At 34.0% G+C, this 13,939-nt stretch overlaps 1 protein-coding gene across 3 annotated transcripts in view; it reads right to left on the bottom strand.

Moving 5' to 3' along the window:
• LOC149792028 (uncharacterized) overlaps positions 1–13,939 on the bottom strand; it is a 147,370-nt gene that overhangs the window by 69,916 nt on the left and 63,515 nt on the right. Inside the window, exon 1 of one of the 3 annotated variants that reach the window (XR_016423466.1) lies at positions 3,862–5,879. The exons of the other annotated variants lie outside the window; for them this stretch is intronic. The gene's annotated coding sequence lies outside the window, so the exon portion shown is untranslated. Of the gene's footprint in view, positions 1–3,861; positions 5,880–13,939 lie in introns of those variants that run through there. 3 annotated transcript variants of the gene reach the window in all.

Below are 13,939 nucleotides of genomic sequence, written 5' to 3'. Positions count from 1 at the left end.
AAACTAGTTGAATTGTTAACATCTCTAGCAACATATCAAATCAAAAATGAAAGCATGCACCATTAACCAAATATGATTTAGATATACTCGAACAAGTAATTTTGACATAAGATGTACTCAGTTTAATATTGTGAGATTCAGTAATCACAATTTTTTGTTAAACCATCTTGAAGGTACAGATGATAGCATTAACAGCGATTTATTTATTTTCATGTGAAATTTTGTAGTATGTAATAAATGTATTTCTGATGGTGCTATAATGTTCGGAAATATAATTATTTTGATACAACAAAAGATCCAAGCAATCTAGAATGATGCATTTATATAGCATGTTATAATCATGTAATTTCAACTTATAGATGTTACTAAGTGGATATCCTTAATACATGAGCTCGTCTTCCAATACAGATTATGACGGGTTCTTGCAATTAATTGTTTGTGGTAACCATCAATAAAGGAATTCACAGTGTTAGTGTATTTTTCTGATCACATCTGATGATTTGTTTAAAGCATTGCACATCAATATATTTCAAGTACTACACTCCAGGGGCAAGAAGTTTAATATATTATCTTCATAACATTCTGCTGTTATATAAATTTTATTCTCACTGTTTTTTTTAGTTTTTTGTTTTTAAATTTGTATTTCATTACATGCTATTGTAATGTAACGTTGTATGTTGGACTTGACCTTGTCCAAAACTGAGTTCATCGTCTGGTTGACCTGAACTGATATTTTATAAACTTAGTTTTGTAAACAAATAATACATAGCTAAAATATTCTATATGTGTATACGCTTAATATCAGGTTCAATATTAACAAAAGAAGTAGATATGTTTGTTTTGGTCTGGGTCTATGTTTTGAAATTCCCTTAGTTTAATTCGCATAGTCCAGGTTCTGCTTTCTAATAATAACTAACATTTGTCATTTTGTAAGCATCAGGATCATTCTAGAAATTAACTGTCAGTTATGTATTAGGTTTTCTTTAGAAAATGCTAATAGTGACCTGAGGTCAAGTATAGTACTATGTAATCTTGTAATTGAGAGGATTTTTCAGTCATACTTTAAGATCTAGCACTTTCAAGTTGAATTATTAGTTGTGTTCGGTATTTTATTCTGGGTTGGAATCTTTTTCTTCAAATTATTAAATTCAAGTGATTATTTTCTCTGGAAACACGACAGTTCTCTGAAAAAAATCTTGGATAGAGACAGTCACTGGAATACATAATGAATTCAAACCTGGAATTATGCTACTGTGATTCAACAAAAGACTGTTGGAACGTGAACACTCCATAAGCTACTACAGGAACAGCAACACCCACAGTTTTGGATTTAACTTATTCAGGCCTTTAAATAATTAAGACTTGTGTCTGTAATTCTAGGATTATTTGGGATTTAATTAATAATACCATACATTCCTTTTAATTACAATAATCAGAAATATTGGATTGCAATGGGAAGAAAAAATGATCTATATGTAAAATGAGGTCATTAAAAAAATCAAAGTGATTATATTTAATCCAATTAACTCAAATGCCTTTAATTCAAGCTGAATGTTATTTATACCTAAACCTTGTGTTTTACATCATTTTCATTTTTTCTAGGAATAGTTATCAAGCCCAATTTTGATATCTTCCAAGAAATCAGGATAATCAGTATTTTGATGCATCAACAACAAATTTACGTTTTTACTATGCAATAGAAGTTAGAAGACTTATAAGAAGCTGCTTCTAGGGTACCAGCCAGTCATACCAAGTAGGGAATCACCCAGATACATACTGGTGGAGGGTCCATGTACTGCCTGAATAATCATTGATCTATAGCATAAACTATCAGCATTCAACAACAAGGACAAGTTTCCAAGAAATTCTCGCATACAGTCCATATGGGTTAAACTGCTCATATTTGATTCTGTGTGAATCATACAATGTTTACTATGATGCCTTTCTCCTTACAGAAGTAAATACAGATCAAATCGGGTATTTTTTTTCTTCAAAATGTGTTGACCATCATTTTAGTAGACTGAAGAGTTGTGGAAGACGAGATATGCCTAATATTTGTGAACTAATTGTAAATTTTCTTTAACAAAGTGGTTAATAACTCTTGGTGGTCCAAAACTTTAAAAAAAATAAACTGCTTGGTGGTCCAAACATTTAAAAATAACTAAATTAACCGATTCTATCTGGATATACTTCCTGAAATAAAAAGGCGTAATGGTAATTTCAGTACGACCAAAGCAATTAGACAACGTAACATGAATGCAACAGATATTATTTAGGAAATGTCTGTGTGATTTAAATTTTTAATGTAGCTTTAAAATATTTTCAGTTATATCGCAATCATATATGCAGTTAGAAAGTTTGTAGTGATATCTAACAATAGGCATTATGCTACAGACATGTAGCATCTTCTCCCACTCAGTCACACAACACTGGCCTTAGCAAATATGAGGTCCGATTCAGATTATTTTGTTGAGTCCCCCTGGATTTATGCACGTGACTCCTTGAACAATGTATTTGTAACAGAATCTTTAAAACAAGTTTTTTTTAATGATATTGAACTTAAAATCGGTCCTATCAGACTAAGACCGACAGTCACATTATCCTGACACCTGGCCAACCAGTTCTAGCACTAACCTCTTAATGCTGCGGCTGTTAGTACCATTTTTATAAGTCTTTCTTATGACCTGGTCGTGTATTGAACCCATAATCTCCCTCATCTTAGGCAAACACTCTAACTACTAGGCCACCAGTACGGTTTGTTCAGAAAGTAAGACAATTAAAAGCCCTAATCCCACTATACTTACCAGGGCGAAGGCTTACACAGTAAAACTAGGGTAACAGTGTTAGGTTGCTCAGTTAGCAACCTTAATGATATAGTAGTCCCTCATTCAAACATTAATTTCTAATTTTGGAAACAGTAATGCAGCCAGTGCTTTTAAAATTCAATTCTTTACTGACCACGCAACGGGGCCTTCAATGGGGCAACTACTTAATTCATAAACATCAATTAACATTCAAATGAAGCTAATCATAAAAACAAATTAAATACTGCATATGTAATAAAGACTATGCAATATTTATTTGATTTTGTAGAAAGCATTGATAAGGAATCTAAATAAAGAAACAATCATGCTATTATTTTTACAAGGTATGTCCTCCTTACACACAAAGGCTGGGTTCACAACAGATTTCCAAACTAATGAGTCATTTGACAATTAATTCCAAAATCTCAAGGGCATTTTATTACATGTCTTCTCAAAGGTTGTAAGTTAAGGCGTTCCTAACATTATACTGTATAAGTCTCGATATTGCAGCTATATTAATGTGCTTTATACACAAGAAATCGTGGTCTAAAAACAGTTGCATCCTACCCCATTTTGATGATGCACTGTTTTGAGTCAAAGTCATAAGCTCCCAGTTCAAGCAATATGACTGAAAAATTGATAAAGCTACGTTAAAAAATCAAAATCACACACAACTCCCAGTTCTCATGAGAATGAATCTCCCAATGAGGAAAACGTTATTTGCCATAACAAATCTATTACACTAATTTCGTATTTTGAATTAATAAAGTTCTCATCAAAGTCCTTAGAACCGATTTCGATGAGGCAATCCAGCCTCTGCCTAAAACAGTCAGCTACTAAACTTGTGTTGGCAATGTGACAGACAGTGGAAACCTACATCAGTAACACTGTTCAGAATACTGTAATGAAATCTCATGTTTCACGAGGAACTGTTGTAACCTGTTTTCTAAGGTGATTCTTGTTACTGTAAATGCGTTTATATTACATGTCATAGCTGTATCAGTGGCTTTTATATATGTTTTAGGGGCCCCGAGTGTCCAGTGTCTAAAGCACTCACCGTTTCTGATCACTGCCATATCACCTCTGTGTCTGTGGGTTTGAGTCTCAGGCTCTGCTAACGTGGGTACTTGAGATATCTTGAATCCATCCTCTATCAAAATCAATTATCCATTATTTTTTCCAACGGGTGGAATCTGTTTGTCTCTGCTCTCTGTCTTCGTCTGTTTTTCTCTATCTTAATAACTGTCTTTCTCTCTCTCTCTCTCTCTCTCTCTTGTCTTCCCTCTGTCTTTCTCACTCTTCCTCCCTGTCATCCTTGCTTCCTATCTCGATATTTTTTTGTTTTCTGCTCATTCTTCATCTGTTTCTTCCTCTCTCTATCTTCCTTTCTCTCCCCCCGTCATGTGTTCTGTTGTCTCTTTTTTCCGTTCTATTTTCTTTTTTCCATTTCACTTCCTTAAATCTTCCTCTTTGCCTCCTCTCTTGTCCCCTTAATCCCTTTCTCTTTCTTCCTCCCTCTTGTCCTGTCTTCCTCTCTCTCTGTCACTTCCTCTGTGTCTCTCTTCCTCTTTCTTTCTATTCCTCTACTCTTTTTCTTCCTCTGTCTTCTTCTATCTCCTCTATCTCTCACTTTTCTTCTATGTATATTCCTCTTGCCCTCTCTTTCTTCTCCATCTCTTTCTTTCTGTCATCCTCTCTCACTTTTTCTCTCTCTTTCTCTTTTATTTCACCATCTGCCTTAAGAACTATCATATACTCCTCTTCATGTCATTCTCTCTCCTTCTATCCCTCTCTCTTTTCCTGTCTTTTCTATCTCAATTCGTTTCTCTCTTCTTTCTCTCTAGCTCTTTTTCTTACTCTCTTTTTTCTCTCAGTGGTACACAAAGTACATAATTATAATTGTAAACATTCTTTTCTTGTACTTTAGAAAATATAACTGAATTGTTATATTTTTATTGTAACAGGTAAATACACATGGTGGACATGACAAAACATGCAAAATGCCAGGAAGGGTATTACTGGATGGGGATGAAACAACATATAATGCAATATGTCAGTGACTGCAATAAATGCAAAAGAGTGAATCTAGGCCAATACAAGCAGTACCTCCTCTGAATTCTTTACCAGTGCCATCAAGAGTGTTGAGATTAGTTGGAATCAGTATTATCTGTCCTCTTCCAATAACAGACAGTGAGAACAAATATATTGTTGCAGCCACAGATAATTTTTTCAAATGGTCTGAGGCTGAATGTCTCCCAACAAAAGTGCCGATGAAGTAACAACAATTCACTTGATATCATATGTCGCCTTGGTCCTATCGATCAGGGAAAAGAGTTCACAAACTTTCACTCAGTCTGGAATTTATTTACAAAACCTTGCAAGTGACCATTTTAATATAGTGTTAGGTTACTAAGAAGAAGTATGCACAATAATTAAAAGCTGTATTTTATTCGATCTAGGTGATTTTTGAAAGGTTATTAATCTGAAATTGTAATCTGTATTAAATTTAATGTAATGGCTCATTTAAAACAAATCCTATATGAGTTTGTTACATGAACTTATTACATGTATCATATTTCACATGTGGACCCTTAAGCAGATTAAGAAAAAGTCCATTGATGAAAGAAATAAAACAATTAGTTGTAGTGGGGAAAAATCGGTTAGCTGATTCTGCCCACCCCACCCCATTTGTTAGGTGACCCATTCAATGTATGGCATTTCACTTGTAGGCCTTAAGTATATTACGAAAGAACCCATTAATAATAATAAACTATTTGGTTGGGGGTTGGGGAAAGAATCAGCTAGCTGATTCTGGCCCCCACCATTTGTTAAGTAACCCATTACATGGATGATATTTCACATGTGGACATTAAGCTTATTACAAATTAATCCAGCAGGGGGGAGAATTGGCTGTTAAACTGGTTGAGCTAAATTATGCTCAGATATATATGAATATGTGGTGGCCTTTACCCCTACCACTCTTGCCACACCACCACACATGCTAATAACGGGAAGGTGATTGCTCTTCCTTACATGTTAAAAACAACAAGTTTCGTGAAGTTTGTATTACTAGTTCTAGTGATTTGGTATTGTACAAAAAGCTTCGTCATGAAGTTGTTGATGGTGTTACCTAAAATTGTGCAAACCTAGAATTCCTTTGTATGCTTATGTTTATACTTATTTTTGGCATGTGCTTTTCTACATGTAATAGTAAGACACTGAATGTACATGCTTGTTAGAATCTAACTGCAATGTCTGAATATAATCAGTAAGAGAAATTAATGATTTTTTTGCAGTGACATGATATACCAAGAGATGTGGGAAAAGTTTGGGGTTGAAAATCATCTCGATCCAGATGGATTCAGCCTAAAATATGCATCAAACAAATGAGGGATCAAAGCCAGTTATCTTCCCTTTAAACTGATAGGTGGCAGCATGGAACAAAGCAGTCCAAATTTATATGCGGTATACTTCTTATAGCATCTACATTTCGCTTTGCAAAATGTCTCAATCATACGGATCTTGGATATTATCGGCAGTGAGAGAGGAGTTTAAATGACGAGCTAATTTATCTATGTGAAAAAATGAGTTAAGCAATAAGTTAAGCAAACTAGGCATCGGTGATATTGTTGCCTGGCTCTGTCAAAAGGTGTATTTATTGTAAATTTATACCAAGTCTTATTTACCTCTCCGTGACCATGTATTTCACATTTGTTCACCAAAATAAATGCTATGTTATAAAACTTTTTTTTCATGGTTTAAATACAAAACTGTTCTCAAAGTTGTTTTGCATTTCTAATTGTCCTATGATGAGTTAATTACAATATTATATCTAGACTTATCAATAATAGATTGATCTGAGGAATGATAAAATCCAAGGATAAGCAAATATTGGGGCAAGGTTTTTCTGTGGCTCCACCTTTTGGAAAGAAAGCTGGCTATGATCCGTCATTGAAGCATGTTCATCCATGTCAAAATTTGTGTGTGCACGGTAAGACATTGCTGTTTTATAATGTGACCAGGAACATTATATTTTCATTTCTTCTTACAAAATATTTGAAAACAGTTGAGTAGATTCATTGCACTTGGTAACCATTTTATTAGTCTTACATAAAATGAGGCTTTTTATACGATTCTTTAAAATTGTTAACTCTTTTATCATATAGTGTTGTGTTCATGTAAAATGTTTTATAGAAATTATAACTAAGCAACTGTACACTGAATTGTTGTATTATTAACTGAAAGGAAGAGTTTCCTTAAGGTGGAGATTGAATTTATAATTAATATATTTACATTGCTCCTATTCTTAATGTTTGGAAAGTTGTACTGTCCTTAAACTACATTGTTTCAGGAAAAAATATGGGCATTTACTATCATATATTGGTCAGTATGACTGGCTACATTTATTTTCAAACCTTGGTTAATTGCCTGTCCTGGTAAGGGATTTTAAGAAAAGTAAATAAATAAGGTAACAAACAGGGATGCTTAGAAGAAAGTTTGAAGATAAATGTGCAAAAAAATAATACAAAATTTGAGATGAAACTAACAACCTCTTGCTCGACAGTGGTGACACACATAAACAATGTTACTCTTGTTGTACAGTAATCAACTGGCAATGTTAGTCACAAAGACATGGTTTCATCCTCCCATGACTATATATATCGCTATCGTTTAGTTAATATTTCCTCACAATTTTTGTTATAATGTCATGAAATTTAATTTTTTATTTTAAGACTTTGTTTTACCCATTTGCAAAAAATATAAGACCCTGACCTACATTTCAGGTTTGGTTAATTATGTTCTTTGTTTACATGAAGCTGACTTTCTGAGATCTTGGATACTGTTGCCTGTTGAAATATGAAACTTTTTTATTTTTATATTTATTAACTGAACCAATTGCTAAAAAGAGTTGGTCAAAGCAGCATATTATTGAACATTAATGCATATTTATCTGTATAAAAAATCATGACACTCATCATTACATGTATATATATTTTCATTCGCGTCGGTTAAAAATAGGCCACATTTTTAGTTGGACAAAGCAACCAAACAACTTGTTTATTTTGTTTGTGGTGCTGATCTAACATCAAATGTGACTGTTATTGCAGCCATCATAGAAATATTGTTACTGTCATCTCAGGAATGGAAAATCATATTAACATGTGGTTTTGCACCAGATGATTTATTATCAAGCCCATATGAAAGTAAATTAAAATGGTTCCAATCTTCCAATCAGCATGGCTACCATTGAAGCCATCTTTAATTTTTTTGCATTCTTCTGAATGGATAGTCATATAGTCATTTGTTTTTCACCAAAAGGATTTTAATGGTCATAATGAAAACATTGTGGAGGTGACATTCACAATGGCAACTATGACAGCCATTATACAATTTGAAACTATTTATCACATTGCTTGATTTTATATTTTATTTTAGTAAATTTATATTTTGGAAGACTTGAATGCTTGTTTGGTTTTACCTGGAATTGTCACCTAAGTTCAAGCCCTATGACGTAACATTGGTCTTTAATGATGCCAATCTGCACTATCAGTATAGTTGCTAAAATGACTATGTTGAAAAACATTGTATCTCTACTCTTCCTAAATGAATGGTCATATCGACATAGGGTTTTCACCAGAACATTTCACACTAAAAAAATTGTCCCAATCTTGCACCCATTATGGTTCTCATGGTGACCATTTTGAAAATTGTCTTTTTCCTCCAGAATATCAGAGATAGTTTCCACACCATCAGTGAACATAAAGAAACAGTCGTTTGTTTCTGGAAATTCATTTCGGCCAGCGGAGTATCATTGTTTGAGGGAGATCTTGTTTTACTTAACTTGGCTGTAAAGCCAAGTGAGCTTTTGCTATTAACGCCTTTTTTGTGCTTTGGTATTGTCTTTGGTCCATCATGCATCATTTTGTGTCCGTCGGCAACTGCTACACTATTCTAGACACACTCATTTCAACCAGACTTGTCAATCTTGTAAACATGTTCAGGTTTAAAACAATGCATGTTTATTTTATGGTTTTGAGTTCGAGACGCTTATTTTTATTATTAAATAAGGTGATTTTTGAAAAAAAAGAAACGGCTTTTTAATTTATTGAAAAGAAATTGACATGCTCTTTCACATTTCTTTCTTTCAGTCTTGGTTATGTTTTCTTTTTCATCAATCCAATTGGAAGGTTGTATTCCTTTACATCTGTGCTTTTCCCATATAAATTGCTGGTCTTACCACCAGTCATTGGCTCATGAACCAAACAAAATAAGTAGATCAGTTGAGCCCAGGTACACATGCGAAGGGTCTGACAAGGTCTTATTCAGAAGATGATGGACAAAAAGACTTTCATAACTTTGCTTGTATAAGCAATTTTTCATTATAACCCTGATCTCCATTAATGCATGTGTGGTAAAGAAAGTGACCCTTCTGCATTACACACAGCTGAAGTTTTCAATCAGGCATATATTATTTATTGTGGCTATACTACAAATTCTTGTGTACCTGCAGAAATAGGAATGTTGATCACCACCACAATGATTTTATTTTCTTTGGCAGAGGTAGTTTGAAATTATTTTATACAAACTGCAGCAGAGGATATTTTTATATTAGACAATTTCTGCACTATTATAAATGGCAAAAGGTCACAGATTGATATTATATTATTTTGAAAGAATCTATTGACATATGAAATTGTGGTTTCATTTTACCAGATCAGTGAATTATGCACAATGCTACAGCTGAAGATTAAATTACTGTTTCGCATAAATATATCATAAAGATTAGTCACATACTTGTTAAAGACATAGTCTGGACATATTAATAATTTATTAAACTTATAAATTGTCTTGGAGTAGCAATGATGTACCGGTAAACATGACTTGGGAGAAGAAAAAAATCTTGGAAAGTCCTTTGATATTGTACAGGAAATAACTGAAGTAGTTAACAATTTAGAGAACCCAAACATGAATAAATACTGCAATGACGATGATAGTGATGCCATTGAAAACATTAAGTGAATATAGTAGCCTAAGAGTGATGATCATCAGGAATGAAATAATTAGAGGAAGATATATTTAGCATTAATATATTGAAGTACGAACAACACCTTTAGATGAATATGAGACTTTTTTCGACGATGAAGAATCTAAGCAAATCATGAAGTGTTATAAATTTTGCGGAAAGAGATTCACAAGCAAAGAGAAAAGCGATAGTGTCAGTATACATGCTGTGCTTCAAGAACATCAGATGTAATTGTACAAGCGGTGGTCACTTATGTTTTGTTATAATACATTGTGATCATAGAAATCAGCACTCAGTGATTTCATCAGAAACTGAATTAAATAAAACTGTGTTGAGACACCAAATTATATTTGACATTTATCCTTCGTTGATGCAGACTGGTGTACAAATGTTTGTAAAATGCACTACCACTGGATTGCATATTACTTTCACAGCGGTGTATTTTACAGCAAATGGCTATATAATCAAATACTGTCCACTGCGAGTATTTTGAAGACCATATGTATATGCTGAGGAGCACATACGCCTGATAATACGTCCACCATCATTCAAAAAAGAACATGGGTCCTGGGGGTGACCAACTGGTCTAAAGGGGTCACCTTTACTGATCACTGCCATGTCACATTTGCATGGGTTCAAGTTACAGGCTTGGCCAGTGTGGGTATTTGAGAAAGCTTGCCAGCATATACATATTGTCTTCAAAATACTCGCAACAATTAGAGACATAAATGATGATTTTTATGAAAACACAGATGATTATTTATGTTAGAATACAATTTATCAATATATAAAGTTCAGTGGCATTGGTATGTAATGACTCTAGATGTGTTGGCCATGGAAAATGTTAACTATCAAGCAGAACCTGCCATTATGTATACTGCAAATTACATTTGCTCTCCATGACATGTTGGAATATGTGTCTCAAATGCGGCATCCGAGTTAAATCACATAACCAGCTTTGCCGACCTTGTGGATCTGTTCGTGAGTATTATTGTGCACTCCGACAATGATTCGCTAATATAAATGTGATTAAAAACACCCTGTAACGACAACACTGTTGAGGAAACACATATATTGATGAAGTAACATCCAGGGTTGAAGCGATTGCAGTTATGATCATGATAGAGTAAACAAACAAAACGAAAATTATTGATGGAATTTGTAATTACAGAAAGATTTTCATTTATTTACCAGTGCCAGTAAATGCAAAAATTCAGTGGGATATTTCCATTCATCGCAGAGATTTCAGTGCTGTTAGCATTGCTAAAATCAAACATTTTTTTATGTGTCTTTATGCGGCGTAACATGCGTCGAGGATTCCGCAAATAATACAAAATGGCATTGTTAACCTAGATTTGACAACGGGACCTAGAATGCATTGGGTAGCATACATACTAAGACCCAAACATATTTTATATTTTGACTTGTATTGGCTTGTACCTCCGCCTAAAATTGTTGATTATTTAACCCATGGCGATAGCCTAGACTGACAGCCATCATTGTCAGATGCGCCAATATATGGTCATGTTGTTGTTAAAGAATTGCATGCACTTGAGCATTCACCATCCCACCAAATGTGTATAGAAATTACGTTTAGGTTGGCTTAACATTATTCAAAATGTATGTTAATATTTACTCAAATGTTGTATTGATGAAAATCTGAGCAGATTTTCCGCCAAGGCAGATTTGGCTGAGATTTGGCTTAGTTAACCAGCCACATTGTTGTTGACATTGACCCATGTGAGATTGTGAATTTTGAAGATCGAACTGGTAAACTTAAAATGTGTGACATCCTATTTGTGGAATTGACACGGTAACAACCTTTGGTCTGAGTGTGATATGAATCGCAACCACATTGACTATTATACTACACCCAGTGGAATTGTCGGAACCAATGTCACAGACGGTGCTGGTAAAATTATTTCGTTATGGCTGCATTTTGGAATACGTGTCTATTCCAAACGTTTCATGGCATCACAAAGCAGTTTCAGTACAATGCATAACTCGATGGCTATTGAGGATCACATGATTAGCATGGCCGAGCTTGAGTTAGTGTTGGTGGATATGGAAAACCACTGGCAAGTCGGTGCATATGTACGAAACCATGAGTTTGTGGATTTACAGAGAGTACAAGTCGAGTAATTTCCTTTTTTTAAAAAGTTTATATATACCAAAAACAAGCGCAGTTCATTGTATTTATCATGTCACAATCATGAAGACGTGGTTTTCAAGTACAGTGGTAAGAGCGGTATTCTGCTGATTTCCAATGTAATTCACAATCTTTTACTCTACATGACTATCCTCTTGCATGGATGCCTGTTGGTAACTTTCATGGATTATAATCCACAGTTCACATGCATACATGTGTGACTTCATAAGATATGAGGACTAAGTCATGTTGGATAGAGGGTTGTCACCTGTATCAGTAACTGTTACAAGTCTATGGTCATAAACTAAGTCATAGAAAGAAGAAAATCTGAAAAGTATTGTAAAACTTAATAAAATGTTTAATTGTCAATGTTTTAAAAAGAAAATCTAAGAGTAACATATAATTATGAACTGAACCCAAAATAATCATATTAAGGTCCAAAATAATGAAATGTTCCGAATAATTTTCAGATCCAAGAATATAATTGTTTGCCAACAATCCTGATGTTCCGAAATGGTGTCTTCTAGAACTGTTTTGAATAATTCACACTAGTTTCAAAATCAAATTATAGTCCAATGAGCACTTTATATGTCCACTGAATAATCCGAACATTTCCAAAATCAGTTTCTTTTTAACTTTGTAAGGACAGTTAATATGTAACCTAAATAGGATTTTTAAGTATTGGAGACAGAAGTTTATCACCAGGTTGAAAAAGTCTTACCTTTGTACTTTTGACCTGCCTTAATTGTAATTTTGAGTAAGTAGACAGGATATTATATCTTGCTACTTCACAATCAGAGATATAGTTTATAAAGATTAGTATCAGATTACTCTGCATAAAGAAAACATTTTCTTTTAACAAGTCCATATATAATAGAACTGAAACCAGCCATTGACAAATTAAACAAGATCTACAATATTTGGAAACATGCTGTAAGAAGATTTAAAAATTATGCAAGAACTTCTGATAGGTTTCATTGACTCCTAAATGACCAGCCAAGATAGTTTCATGAGCTTAACTATGAATCTCCTGTCTATATGACATAAGAACAACAGTTTGATAGCTCACTGACCACTCTTCACCAGCGAGTGCCTCAGATGGTCTCGATTTTATCATAACGACCCCATTTTCCAAAACTATCAAGTTGTTACATCTGCAGAATCAGCTTCACTAATAACGCTCTGAAACACATAGGAAATATCAGGATGTTTTTCCTTTTTGACGACAAGTGGATGTCATTTTCCAGCCTGATTAGAAATAAAGGAATGAGTGGTTAAAATATGATCGCAATGATCAATACCTCTTTATTGATCAGTAACAGGAGCAAAGGTGTCCTATTCAAAAGTCTGACCAACGCATGTGTCAGGCAAAGGAATAATTTCCTGAACAAACATCTTTCCCAAGAGCGTTTATTGCGATAGCTTTACTAACTGCACAAGCATGGTATAAATAACGGATTTCGTTTTCAATATGATCATATTTTTTTACCCAAAGTAGGATTGACAGTTACAGGTGGATTAACCACAACCTTATCTCCAGCTAAGTCGTTGCTTGTCAATAAATAAACATCCTCAATGGGCAAGGAACTCACAGAGCTGATAGTCGTTGGTCCTGAAACTAGGTGTGAAGACAAATTAACGTTACGGAGTGGATTTCGAAGAAAAACGCACTCTACTCCCTAAACAAGAACACTTTCATCAGAAGAAGACTTCTCGGAAAAAGGCAGAGAACCTGATTAAAAAATATTGCGAGAAGCTCCTGCTTCCCTTAATATTTTTATTGGGATAGGATTGACACAAACACCAATAAGTGTTATAGAACCTTTTGACATAAATGGTTTATAATTATCCATATAATCTGACCGGGGTATATTTGACCCAGCAAATTTATTTTTCCAATACATGACTGTGGCATTGACCTCAAAGAAATACACTTTCTCAATAGCTGCCTTTATTCTTTAG

Source organism: Sinohyriopsis cumingii, chromosome 9, assembly GCF_028554795.1.
Source record: "Sinohyriopsis cumingii isolate HCF-2022 chromosome 9, ASM2855479v2, whole genome shotgun sequence".
NCBI classification, from domain to species: domain Eukaryota; kingdom Metazoa; phylum Mollusca; class Bivalvia; order Unionida; family Unionidae; genus Sinohyriopsis; species Sinohyriopsis cumingii.
This window is presented reverse-complemented; position numbering and strand designations above follow the sequence as displayed.